The sequence below is a fragment of the Lissotriton helveticus genome, chromosome 11, assembly GCF_964261635.1.
Source record: "Lissotriton helveticus chromosome 11, aLisHel1.1, whole genome shotgun sequence".
NCBI classification, from domain to species: domain Eukaryota; kingdom Metazoa; phylum Chordata; class Amphibia; order Caudata; family Salamandridae; genus Lissotriton; species Lissotriton helveticus.
Window position 1 is genome coordinate 933475578 of NC_136072.1, and position 13219 is coordinate 933488796.

Consider the following 13219-nt stretch of genomic DNA (forward strand, 5'->3'; position numbering starts at 1 on the left):
TCAATTAAAGTGTATTAATGTTTTACCCTTCCAAAATGGCCAGCACATTGCTTCAAAACATGCTAGCCAAATAAAAAGTGTCTCATGCAGTAAAATAAAGATTGCTTTCCTCATGCAACACGTATCAGACAAAGAATAGAAAGTAACAAAAAGTATGATGGTTGAGTGCACATTGCTATATAAGAACTCCGGGGCAGATTTACAAGCCACTTGCGCCACTTTTGCGTCATTTTACCCACGTTAAAAATGACGCAAAAGTGGCGCAAGGGGCTTGTAAATCTGCTCCTCTATGTTCAGTTTCCCTAATACTTCCATTGCACTTTGATTAACCTGATTTGGGGCATTCTCGGTTTTAGCAGATTAGAAAACATAAGCAGATGGAGTTAGTGCGAGTTGCCCAGGGTCAAACACCTTGGTAAGGACGCTGGGATTTGACCTCAACTCTCCTTGTTAAACAGTCAGCTGCCTACCAGCAAGACCACATCCACCTGCCTTGAAATCTCTGTTGTAATACAAAAACGTGTGTAATCGTTTGCCTGCCGTGCAGATTTGACATGTGCTGTCCTCATCGCGACCACGGCATATGTAGCACTGCCCTGCACTACCCCGTTATTTAGGAGAGGCGGGCTTCGGGTGTGACGTCACTATGTTTAGAGGATGCCCGCGTGAAGAAACGAAACTGATCTCTGAGCAGGGAAGTGGAGTTTTGCTTTCACTCTTCCCCTCCCTCCACTGTGACCTTTCATCAGCTCCTTTTGTTCCCTGTTCCGCTGCTGTACAGTATCCTATTTGCACCCTCCAGTCCTCGGGACAAAAGTCTACGCCACTAGTGTTGTTTTCTTCAATGTCACAGAGGAATTGAAAATAAAATAAGGAGGTTATGTCACGTCACACATAGGGGCAACATAGCTCAAGCGATGTTATAGAGTTTCCTATCATTTTTTGCTGACTCTCTCCAGACATACACCGAAGAGACGATCTGGAACTGATTTGCTGCATTTATTGAAATTTAAGGACAACTAGTTGAGGGAGTGTTAGGATTGCTGGTGGCTCATGTCTGGTACCATATAGAGGCTATTATCCCCTACACCTCCCCGAGCTCCTAAATGTAAATATCAGCTCCCTCTGCAGTCACCACACCAAAGAACACCACCAGGGATATCTCCCACACGGATAGCGCCAGAAAGCCACACGGATATCTCCAGAACGACACACAGATATCTCCAGAAAGCCACATGGATATTTCCAGAAAGCAAAACAAATATCTCCAGAAAGCCACACGGATATCTCCAGAAAGCGACACAGATATCTCCAGAAAGCAAAACAGATATTTCCGGAAAGACACATGGATATCTCCAGAAAGTCACATGGATTTCTCCAGAAAGCCACACAGATATCTCCAGAAAGCAAAACCGATATCTCTAGAAAGCAAAACAGATATCTTCAGAAAGCCACACGGATATCTCCAGAAAGCAAAACAGATATCTCTAGAAAGCAAAACAGATATCTCCAGAAAGCGACACAGATATCCCAGAAAGCAAAACAGATATCTCTGGAAAGACACATGGATATCTCCAGAAAGTCAAATGGATTTCTCCAGAAAGCCACATGGATATCTCCAGAAAGCAAAACAGATATCTCCAGAAAGCCACATGGATATCTCCAGAAAGCAAAACAGATATCTCCAGAAAGCCACACAGATATCTCCAAAAAGCAAAACAGATTTCTCCAGAAAGCCACATGGGTATCTCCTGAAAGCAAAACAGATATCTCTAGAAAGACACATGGATTTCTCCAGAAAGCCACACAGATATCTCCAAAAAGCAACACGGATATCTCCAGAAAATAACACAGAAATCTCCAGAAAGCAACTTGGATATCTTCAGAAAGCCACGTGGATATCTCCAGAAAGGTACATGGACATCCCCAAAAAGCTGCATGCGTATCTCCAGAAAGCCATGCGGATACCTCCAAAAAGTCACACATCTCCAGAAAGCAACATGCAGTATGACTTTGCATGTTCAACTGGGACCATTGTGGTAAACCCCAAGTTCCTGGTTAGTAGGCTCAAGGTGAACCCGAGACCACCACTATAGAGGTAAAACAATGAGCCAACGTATCAAATGTGTGACACAAAAAGGTAAAAATCGCAGCTGAGATACTGATCATCTCTCCCTATAGGCAGGAAGGATCGGGCACCAAACCTGTTCTCAGTGTGGCCTTCGCTGGTGTGGGGGTCTCAGACCTCACACCAGAATCTCAAATCAGCATGAGTTTGAACCAGCTGCACTAGTGCGTGAAGACAATTTATTAACCATGGGATTCCACACCTGGTGTCAGGGGTGGATGCTGCCACAGCTCAGTGGATGTAGGACCCTCCTTAGAAAACCACATAACTGTCCGCTGTATGAACAAAGGAAAACATGAATAGCTGCACAGCTAGGCTACCATGTTGTATAGTCTCTCTGTCTGATGGATGGCGTTGGAGCAGATCTTAGTACAGAGACCCCCAAGCTTTAGTACTGGGATACACATGAGAGTCCTCAGGTCATTCGATCACTCCAAATGGAAGCCCTGTTGCCTCATTAACACTGCTCATCCCGTGTTGATCGCAGTTTATCCAGTTATCAGTTTCAGTCAATACCATGCAGCTTCTCTCCCCATCATCCAAGTCAAGAAGGTCAGAAGACACCATAAGTCTTTGTCAATCCAGGACATCAAGCAATGTCAATTTCTTAAAGAGGTGTGGCGCAGCAGCCAGGACGACTGACGCTGGACGCTGGACACTGGGGATCACGGTTCGATCCCCAGCTCCGGTGTGGCGCAGCAGCAAGGACGACTGACGCTGGACACTGGGGATCACGGTTCGATCCCCAGCTCCGGCGGCAAGGGTCTGCCCAGCACCATGTGACCCTGGGCAATAGCTCACTTAATCTTCCTGATGGCCCCCAGCGCCTTGACACCTTCGGGTAATTGTTCGTGCTTTACAAATACTCGATATTTACATTTAAATGCAAAGGCCTTCCAAATGACACTGATATTGTTTTGGGTCACCACCACCATGGTGCTCTTGGACTGTGCAACTCTTGATTGTGTCTCAAATGTAACTCTCAATTTGCTGACACAGTGACATTCCTACCCCAGGATGAGATCACATTATCTGATGTGTGTAGGTTAAACTTCTCTTTTTTACCTCATTTCACCACTGAGTCACTTTCACTTCAGTGGCACTTCCTTCGAGTCCATGAATTATCTTGTAGTGCTTCTGAAGGGTGGTATGGAATGATGTTGGGAACATTTTCTAGATACTGGGAGACTCAGAGGTACTGGACAATCTCTGTCACAAGTATGCAGGGTCATCTGTGCCACATACAGGGGTCTAGAGTCTCGTAAACTTACCAATTCCGTCCACATGCACAGCCTCTAAGCAGGTTAGTAAGGAATGTCATCTTTTTTAGTTGCGGATCTGATTGGAGTGCAAGCAGATTCAGACTGCAGTTTTGCCTCTTTTTGGTTAGTCAGGTACTCATGGGCAGTGACGTTAGCTGCAGTACTGGGCATGGGCAGGAACGGTGGAGCTGGAACGGACCATACACTTTAAGCCAGGTGGAGTGGAGGGGGCTGATATTACTCGGAATGGTTGTATCACTCTTTCGGAAGAAATCCACAGGCACTGAATTGTGGAGTCACATCCAAACCCAAGCACACCATAACACAAAAACAGTAGACACTACCCGACAACTTGAGCAGCATCTCTCAGGAATACATCTTGTTCTCCAGTAGGGCTGGCAGGAAACTTCTACCTAAGATGCCGGTGAGGCTGCTATGCTTCTAAGGGAGGAAGACACAGTAGGCCCGATTCACAGAATTAACTTAAGACAAAATCCTAAACTTACTACTTTTGGTATTCACAGAATGCACTTACTACTTTTGGTTTTCACAGAATGCACTTACTACTTTTGGTATTCACAGAATGGATTTACAACTACTAACTTTAGGTCCGCACTCGGGCCGGAGATTCCAGCCCGGAGGCGGAGCTTCTGGCCCAGAGGCAGAGCTTCCGGCTTGGAGGTGGAGCTTCCGGCTTGGAGGCGGAGCTTCCGGCCCAGATGTGGAGATTTCAGCCATGGCTATATCTTCACCACCGGCCGGAATCCCCACCTCCGGGCCGGAAGCTACGCCTCCAAGCCAGAAGCTCCGCCTCCGGGCCGGAATCTCCGGCCCGAGTGCAGACGTAAAGTTAGTAGTCGTAAATCCATTCAGAAACAAGCATCCTAGGACCAGTTTTCAGGTGATGGATCCTAAACATTTGCTTTAAAATGTAGCATCACTAATGGAAAACCTGCCTTTGCTTCAGAAATGAAAAACTTCATTTGAACGGTGACACGCAGATTTCTGTGCCACGGAGTGAAAACATGAGCTTTTGAAATTTACAGACTTTAGCCAGACAATTTCATGTTTTATGTAACCCATGTGCAAGTAATTCATAGTTTGATTTAAATGTGTTTAGTTAGATGTTGTTCTCACTATGAAAATGTGATTCTAACTTGTGAAAGTGTTAAACTGTGCTAGTAGAAATAATTTGCATTTGAATTAGCACAACATTTTATAATGTAGAAAACAGAACCAGTTCGTGATTTAGCTTGCTCGGTTAGTTGCTGTCGACCTTAAAGATAAGCAAAGGAATGTGTTTCTCTCCGTGAGAAGAGAATAGTAGCATACTTTACAGCTGTAACCTCGGTCTGAGCCTTATCTCTGTAGTTGCTGGAAATGTTGAAAAAAGCCTCATTTAATTCTTTGCTTTAGTGAGAACAGAATAGCACGTATTTTAAAAGTACATTACCAAGTTTAATGTTTCTTCCTTAATTAAAAAAGGTTCTTTTGCAGCTCCTGTTATGTGGGTAGTTAGAAATAAAATGTCTTTTTTAAAAGGAAGGTTAGGAGATGAAATTGTATTAAATAAGATGCAGAATGTACCATGGGAAGGATCTTTGCCTGTCTGAGAGATGATATATGAATCTGCAGGTGGGTGGAGGCATTCTTTTGGAGAATGCTGGATTCCAGTTGGAGGAAGAGAAAGTCACGCCACATGCTTTGTAACATTATTATTTGATAAATGTGTTCCTAGTTAGAAGCTTCAGAGAGCAGAGAGAGAGAGATGAGAGAGAAGAGAGCGGCGAGAGGACACCTTCCAGAACACGGGCTGGAAGACTTTCGGAGCCCTTTGAGACAGACAGACAAAGATTTAGAGATGCAAGGCTGCAGAAAAGTTTCAGACTCCGACGCAGAAATGAAGGGAGGAGGGCAGAAGTGATTTGCAGATGCAGTGAAGGATAGGCCGACCTTGATGAAGAGCAGAACGTAGGCAGATTAGATGTAGGTTTAGTTTCATTCCGATTTTTGCTTTGACTAATTGGCTTTGCCAAGGCTTATTTGCTCTGTGCTTGATTTCTCTTCATGGGAGATTCTGCAATTATTAATTATTGATTGGTTTATGCTAACTCACTCTTGCTTCTGGAACTTTTCGGGAGTTCTGACACCATTTGAACCCCATTGTCTTAGCATAGAAATGTTTTCCTTTATGGAATGCGCTCTTTGCAAATTATGATGCTCTGCGCTAACTTAATTTTTCTGTTAATCATTCTGTAACCTGATTGATACCTGACTACTGAATAAAGAGTCAGAGATTATTAAATTTTGATTGGAGAATACATCCATTTATAACTGCTCATAATTCTCATTATTGGCTAAAAGGTTTATTTGCATTTTATGAATTGCTCATGTTTATGTAGAAGCTCTCTGGTCGTAAACGGTGGCAAAGATCCATTGACCATTAGCGGAAATCAGGGTAATGGTAATCAGAGGTAATTGTGCCACATTTCCTAGATTTTCCACAGCAAGATTACCGTGGGATTTAAGCGAGATTACCGTGGGATTTCCGCTGCAACAGGGGTATCACCCTTCATCAGACAGGCTAACTTGAATCTAGAAGCACAGTGAGTAAGGGACCCCGTCTGGGCATACCCATCCCACTTAGGGCGAAAAGTGTTATACAAACAAATGATGGACGGAATGCTGAATGAATGAAACATTCACCCCAAGTCAAGAGATCTGGTTTAAATCCATTGTTCTTTTGCTCACAATGTCACCCCAGTTTAGACCCAGCCATGTGCAAATAAGCCTTGACCCTGCCCCTCATGGGAATAATCCAGCCTGAACTGTCAAGCCAGGTTCTCCCTGGATCAGAAACAAGCATCCTAGGACCAGTTTCGGGTATCACCTCTCATCAGCCAGGTTAGCTTGAGTCCAGTGGCACAGTGAGCAAGGGACCCACGTCTGGGAATACCCATCCACTTAGTGTGGAAAGTGCTACGCAAACAAATGATGGACGGAATGCTGAATGAATCAAACATTCACCCCCAAGTCAAGAGTTCTGGTTTAAATCCATAGTTCTATTGCTCACTATTCATTGTGGATCATCTGGCCTCTTCCAGAAAGAGCTAGTACAGTTCACAACTGGTCACAAGAAGAAAGAGTAGGTTTAGCAATTGATTTGCATACCTCACACACAACTTACTACTGTATATGACTTTTCTATTTATGTTGGAGGTGAAACCTAAGCCTTGAGTCTCGACATGCACAGCATGGGTGCTGGTAGATCCTGCAGAGAAGTGTTGACATTCATTCAGAGACTGGGTTAAGAAAGCAGTGGGAGGGATTGGGTCACAGAACCAGCTCTCCTTTAGGAAGATTGCTAAAGGAATTACTAACTTATTAACTTGTTATGTCCACATTTATCTGGATTTGGCTTGAATTTAAGAGCTTAGCTTTCCACTAAACCATCCAACCTGTGAGTGTGTGGAATCCTAATGTAAATCAAAGCTAAAGTTTACTGTGCATTCATTGCAATTTGGCTTTGTCTGTGATGAGCTGCACAGAATTGAAGATAACCACCCTTCTTGGTATGTTATATTTAAATTAAATCTAGCCACAGTGCCAATCTCAGATCAGTAAGTGTTAGTTGACTGGTAAGCGCAGTGTGTGAGTCTTTGAATTAGATTTACTTGATTAACATCTCTGTGTATCAAGTGATGTAGTTTACATATGGGATTGTATAATACTAACTCGTGGTTCTATTAATATGTATTCGATTTTTGAGTGTTTATCTGTGTTTTATTTGCCAAGTTTATTGTGTCAGCCTTGATGAAGTGTAGGTGGGAAATGTATTAGTTAAACCCCCTAGGAATTTAAAATGTCATATGCTTTTACTATGGGAAAAATCCACCCCACACGGCAATTCCCCATTTCAAAGGGTCTAACATTTGATTGCCTGGCACTAGGGCAGATTTACAGCATGGTAATGTTGAAATTGCATGCGTTTTCACTGTACCCACAGTACCTTGCAATTTGCAGTGAGGATTATAGATGTTTGCATGTAATCTCCTTAAAACACGCTAATAACAGTATAAAATCAATTTTAACCGCATGCGCGCTAGCGGTTTTCGCGCTGCGCGCTGAGATTTTAAAAATCCTGCGTTACGTGACAAGGTCAGCTCGTCATCCGCGTAGCGCAGGTTACGCCCATGACGAGCTGAGCTCGTCATGAGCGTAGAAGGGGTTAAATATCATTGAAATATATCATTATGTTGTTAGTGCTTCCAATACTTTTTTCAAAAGAAGAATAGATAAAGCACCCAAGGTTTCAGTTACAGAAAATTGATATAACCCCCCACCCCCTCGAAGGCAGTGCTCTAAGGACAAGAATGTTCAATAAAGAAATGCTCACTATCTGCTAGGATATTAAGTACTCATAGCTATTTACAAACATTTTAACCAAAGAAACCGCATTGATGAAAACCCATGACAATACACACACACAAATGTGGCACTTGTATATACAAACCTTGAGGAGCGGGAAAGGGTACACCTTGCATCTTCGTCACAGTGAGTAAGGGACCCCGTCTGGGCATACCCATCCCACTTAGGGCGAAAAGTGTTATACAAACAAATGATGGACGGAATGCTGAATGAATGCATCTTTGTCTTGCAAATATACACCATAGCTTATTTGCATAAATACATACAGCTAATTAATGTGGCTAGTACTTACCAGTTGCCCGTGTATTGCTGAAGAGTTGGCAACCCCATATGCCAGAGAGGTACGCCGTTAAAATAACCTTGCTGCCATGCTGATCAGGCCATTGCCCGAGTGATGACCTTGTATGCAGAGGGGGTCATGGTAAAACCCAGATCAGTTGACTGGGGGTGAGTGTTTGATTTGCTCAACGCTCCGTCCATCATCCCCTTTTGTATCGCTTTGTTCGCCCTAAGTGTGGCAGGGTATGCTCAGACGTGAGTCCCTTGCTCACTTGGCCACTGGATTCAAGATAGCCTGGCTGATGAGGATTATGAATCCGAAACCGGTCCCAGGATGCTTGTTTCCGGTCCAGGGAAGACATGGCTTGGCAGTTCGGGCTGGACTGTTCCCATGAGGCACATGGTCAGACTGATTTGTATATGGCCATGTCTGAACTGGGGTGGCTGAGTGAGCCAAAGAATGGTGATGGATTAAACCCAGATCAGTTGACTGGGGGTGAGTGTTTGATTTGCTCAAACGCTCCGTTCATCATCCCCTTTTGTATCGCCATGCTGATCAGGCCATTGCCCGAGTGATGACCCTGTATGCAGAGGGGGTCATGGTAAAGGACAAGGAAAATAGCATGGTGGATGCCATTGTCAAGAGGAGAGGCTACCCTGCTGACCTGTGCAGGCCTAAGCCCTGACTGAGGATTGGATCCGGAAGCCATCGAATCCCCCGCACCCAACTGTGGGAAGGATCAAAGGACTCTTACCATCGAACTGATGGAGCACCAAGGACACCCAACCGCTGACCCTGCAAAGCTGCAAATGTTACTCACCAAAGGCAGCCACAGAAGCCTCCAGGCCCACGAGTGAGATGCTTCCATAGACTCTGGTTGTGCAATCTCTGCTGGTGCAATTAAGACTGATCGAAGGGTTAAAAGACCCGGGGGGGCACGTGTCTGAGAGATAGCGCTTTGGCGCTGGAACACTTGACTATTATAAAAGAGATGGAGTGCAACTTCTGAGACTCAGACTGCTTGTGGGGCTGAATCTGAATGTCACCTATTGAGAATGGGGAATAATTACTACTGATGGTAAGAAGGTGGGGCTCAGGGGCCTGCCTATTAAAACTGGAGCTCTGACCTCAGGAAACTATGTGTATTGTTTGTGTATGCCATATTTCACTTTGTGTTCTTATATAAATACTGCTTTTGTCATAAAAGGCAGTATTGGACTGGACAACCATTTATTACTGCTATTTCGGCAGGTGCTACTAGAAAGCCGGTGGCTGCAGCGAGAATGTTAGACAGCATAATGATCCTTATGGACCTCTGAGATGTGTGGAGAGAGGTCCACAGTAGCAGGGGTGGCTTCACACATTATTCAGCCTATCACAACACACACACACACGTATAGACTACTGGCTTGCATCCTCTTCACTAATCGATCAGATCCGTCATTGTTTTATATTGCCGCGCACGCTCTCTGACCATTCCCCATTACTGTTGGTACTAACTACGTCGAAGAAGACTTTGCCGCCGTTCACGTGGCGATTTCCCCCTAACTCTCTGATAGACCCGTTATTTAAGGAGGAAATAGCAGAGGCCATAGAAACTTTTTAAGCGATGACTGTTGGTTCAGTAGACAGCTTTCAGACACTGTGGGAGGCGTTTAAACTATACGTGAGGGCATCGCAATGTCTAAACACTCAGGAGTACTTAAGGCCATACGGAAGAGGTTACCGGACCTGGAACAAAAGCTGAAAAACTTAGAACGACAACAGGTAGCCGAAGGAAGTGTAGAACTAGAAGGGGAGATCAGGACACTTATTGATGAATATCACAACGCGGCAAATATAAGGGTGAAATATATGGGTAAATATGCCACAGCTCATACATATGGAGAGGGTGAGAGGCCAGGTTCAGTGCTTGCCCAGATTATGAAACCGAGACGTGGTAAGATGCAGATCTCTGAGGTTAGATCTGCGGATGGTGTTGTCTTGACGGGTGAGGTGGAAATCGCAGAGCATTTTAAACAATTTTACTTCGACTTGTACACTACCCGCTTGGATGGGGCAGACGAGCAAATTCTGGACAATTTTGAGTATATTCGATTGCCATTTCTCACAAATGCACAGAGGGAGTTCCTAATGCACCCTATCGAACGGGTTGAAATCACGGAGGCCCTAGCGGGAATGAGAACCAAGAGTGCCCCGGGGAAGGATGGTCTAACGGTAGCCTTTTATAAGGCTTTTATAGACTTACTACTCCCATATTTATCTGCATTATTTGACGATATGTGTGTCACGGGCACCATGCTGCTGACGAAGAGAGAGGCCCTATTGGTCGCCATCCCCAAACAGGGGAAACCACCTGATGAAAGTGGCTCGTATCGTCCCTTATCTCTATTCAACGTGGACACCAAGATACTTACTAACATATTAGCTAACAGACTGGCTCCTCTGTCTACCATTTTGGTTGCTCCGGAACAGGTCGGATTCATACCAAATAGAAACCTTACCTACAATGTACGGTCGGACTAGTTTTGGCACCAATGAACATGTGAAACAAGAAAATAAGGCAATAGCAGTCTTTCTGGACATGGATAAGGCCTTTGACTCAGTGGAGTGGGCCTTCATGTGGCAAGTGCTGACAAGAATGGGACTGGGGTCAGTTTTCTTACAGTTGATTGGTATTTTATATTATAGACCCACAGCATGTATTCGACTGGGTGACTTGATAACGGAACCAATTTCCATCACTAGGGGAACTAGACAGGGCTGCCCCCTGTCGCCCCTGCTGTATGCCCTGGTGGCAGACCCATTGGCTTGTGCGCTACGTGAATATCACGGGAATGAGGGAATTGGGTTCCCAACATACAGGATAGTGGTGTCGACCTACGCAGACGACACACTGCTATACTTTCGAGACCCGGAAAATAACTTGTCCCCAGTTATCAGGGAGGTTGTGCATTTTGGAGCGCTGTCTGGGCTGAAAGTTAATTGGGCAAAATCAGTAGTCTTCCCTCTAACTCCAGCCACAATGGAATTTGACATGGAGTACCCTTTGCAATGGTCAACCGATTCCATTAGATATTTGGGTATTGGACTGCATACGGACTCTGAGATAGTCTTCAGGGAAAACTATGGCACTGCTATAGATAAACTCGAAGACGAGTTGGAGAGGTGGACTCGCCTCCCACTGTCCTTAATGGGACGAATATCGATTATGAAGATGGTGATCTTACCCAGGATGCTGTTCCTATTTATGAACAGCCCAATAGTGTTGCCTGGTACCTTTTTTCACAGGCTTCATCAGTCAATAACAAAACTGGCATGGGCTGGTAAACAAGCGCGAGTACAGTGGAAGGTCCTTACGCTGCCATACCACATGGCAGGTCTAGGCGCCCCTGGATTTTGAATTATATTATAGGGCAGCACAGGCAGCCAAAGTGCACGCCTGGATCCATGGAGAGGCAGACATCCCATTTCTCCGTATGGAAAGATTATTCGTGGACCCGATTCCGCTCCCAGCCACGATATTTGAACCAATTGACTGTAGAACAGGCATTTTGGATTCTGTTAACGCAACACATCATGCTTGGCACTGTATACTGCAACAGCAGGCGGGAGCATTACTGTACTCACCTGCCATGCTGATAGAATGGACGTGGTGGTTGGGGCCATGCAGGTCAAAGGGGAGACGCAGGCACTTTGCACAATGGCACTAGGGGTGACAAGGGACCTATTCCAGGAGGGGGTAGTTGCGAACAAGTTGCGGAAACAGCGGGCGCTGGCACCTTCTTGGGCAGATTCCAGTACCATAGAGTACGCAAGGCATTATGCGAACTGCTAGGCGTGGACTTAGCAGAGCTTCCTGAAGAAGGGGGGTTAACTCACATGATTAAGACAGCCTCGCCACGCAAGATGATCACAGCCATGTATAAATTGACCATGTCACATAGGGAAAACAGCTACAGCACAGCTAGACTTGCCTGGCAAAGAGACTTGCAGACACAGATAGACGACTCCATGTGGACCTACTGTTGTATAAATACTAGAAAGATTTTGCTTCATGGCAGGCACAGGCTCATACACTTTAAATATCTCAATAGGACTTACTACACTCCGGAGAGACTCTGCAGGTAAGGCCTTCGTGAGGAGGCAACTTGCGAGCGATGCCAGGCAAAGACAGCAGACTTTCTCCATTTGGCATGGCAATGTCCGGGGGTACATGCGTACTGGGTGGATATCTTTAGAGAATTGGGGGCAGTAGTAGAAACGGAATCACACCAGACCCAGCGATGGCACTACTAGGATACACCAAGAAATTACCTAAGGCTTTACGTAAGATGGTAAATATGGGGTTACTCATGGCCAAGCGTAGAGTGGCACTGTGCTGGATGAGAGGTCCGGTGCAGAAACTTCAGCAATGGTCTCATATGTTGTACTGCTGTACCCAGTCAGAAATCTACAACGAGTTGCTCCCACCCAGGAGTCGGCCCAAAAACGTTTGGGGGCTGTACACCGCTTATAAGCTTAGTAGACCCAGGGAGCTGACCCAGGGGGAGGGGGAAGCAACCGGGGAAGCTGGGACATGCTTATCCGACACCACAAGGGACGCAGGGAACCCATGATAAACGAAAGGTCAATTGCTAAACAGGGGACAGCGGCAACCTGTACACTATAAGGATAGATAGAGGGGTGAGACTCGGGGAAAGCAGGGTGAATTTGGCGAACCCGAGTGCGGGTATGCTGCAAGGCTTCCAAACACTGAATTTGGTGCTGTTTCTTGGACTGCACTGTACATAGAGCATACAAGATGGTTAGCCCCCAGAAACTACGAGTTGGGCACATTGATGGAGCATCACTGGGCCCTAAACGTGCTCCGCCACCAGCCCGAACTGGGTTGTTGGCATACGGGCTGTGTAAGATGTTTACAGTGTGTACCTTGTTGGCCAGTAGACCATGAGCGTGTATTGATGTACCATGGTATGTTTTTGTGTTTTGCTTTAATAAAATAAATAATAAAATAAAATGTAAAAAAATGTATTGCTCCTTTTGACTCTACTTTGGGGCATATTTACTACAGAAGTTGCGGGCGTAGTGTTAGACTTCTTGGCTTAACGCCACCACTTC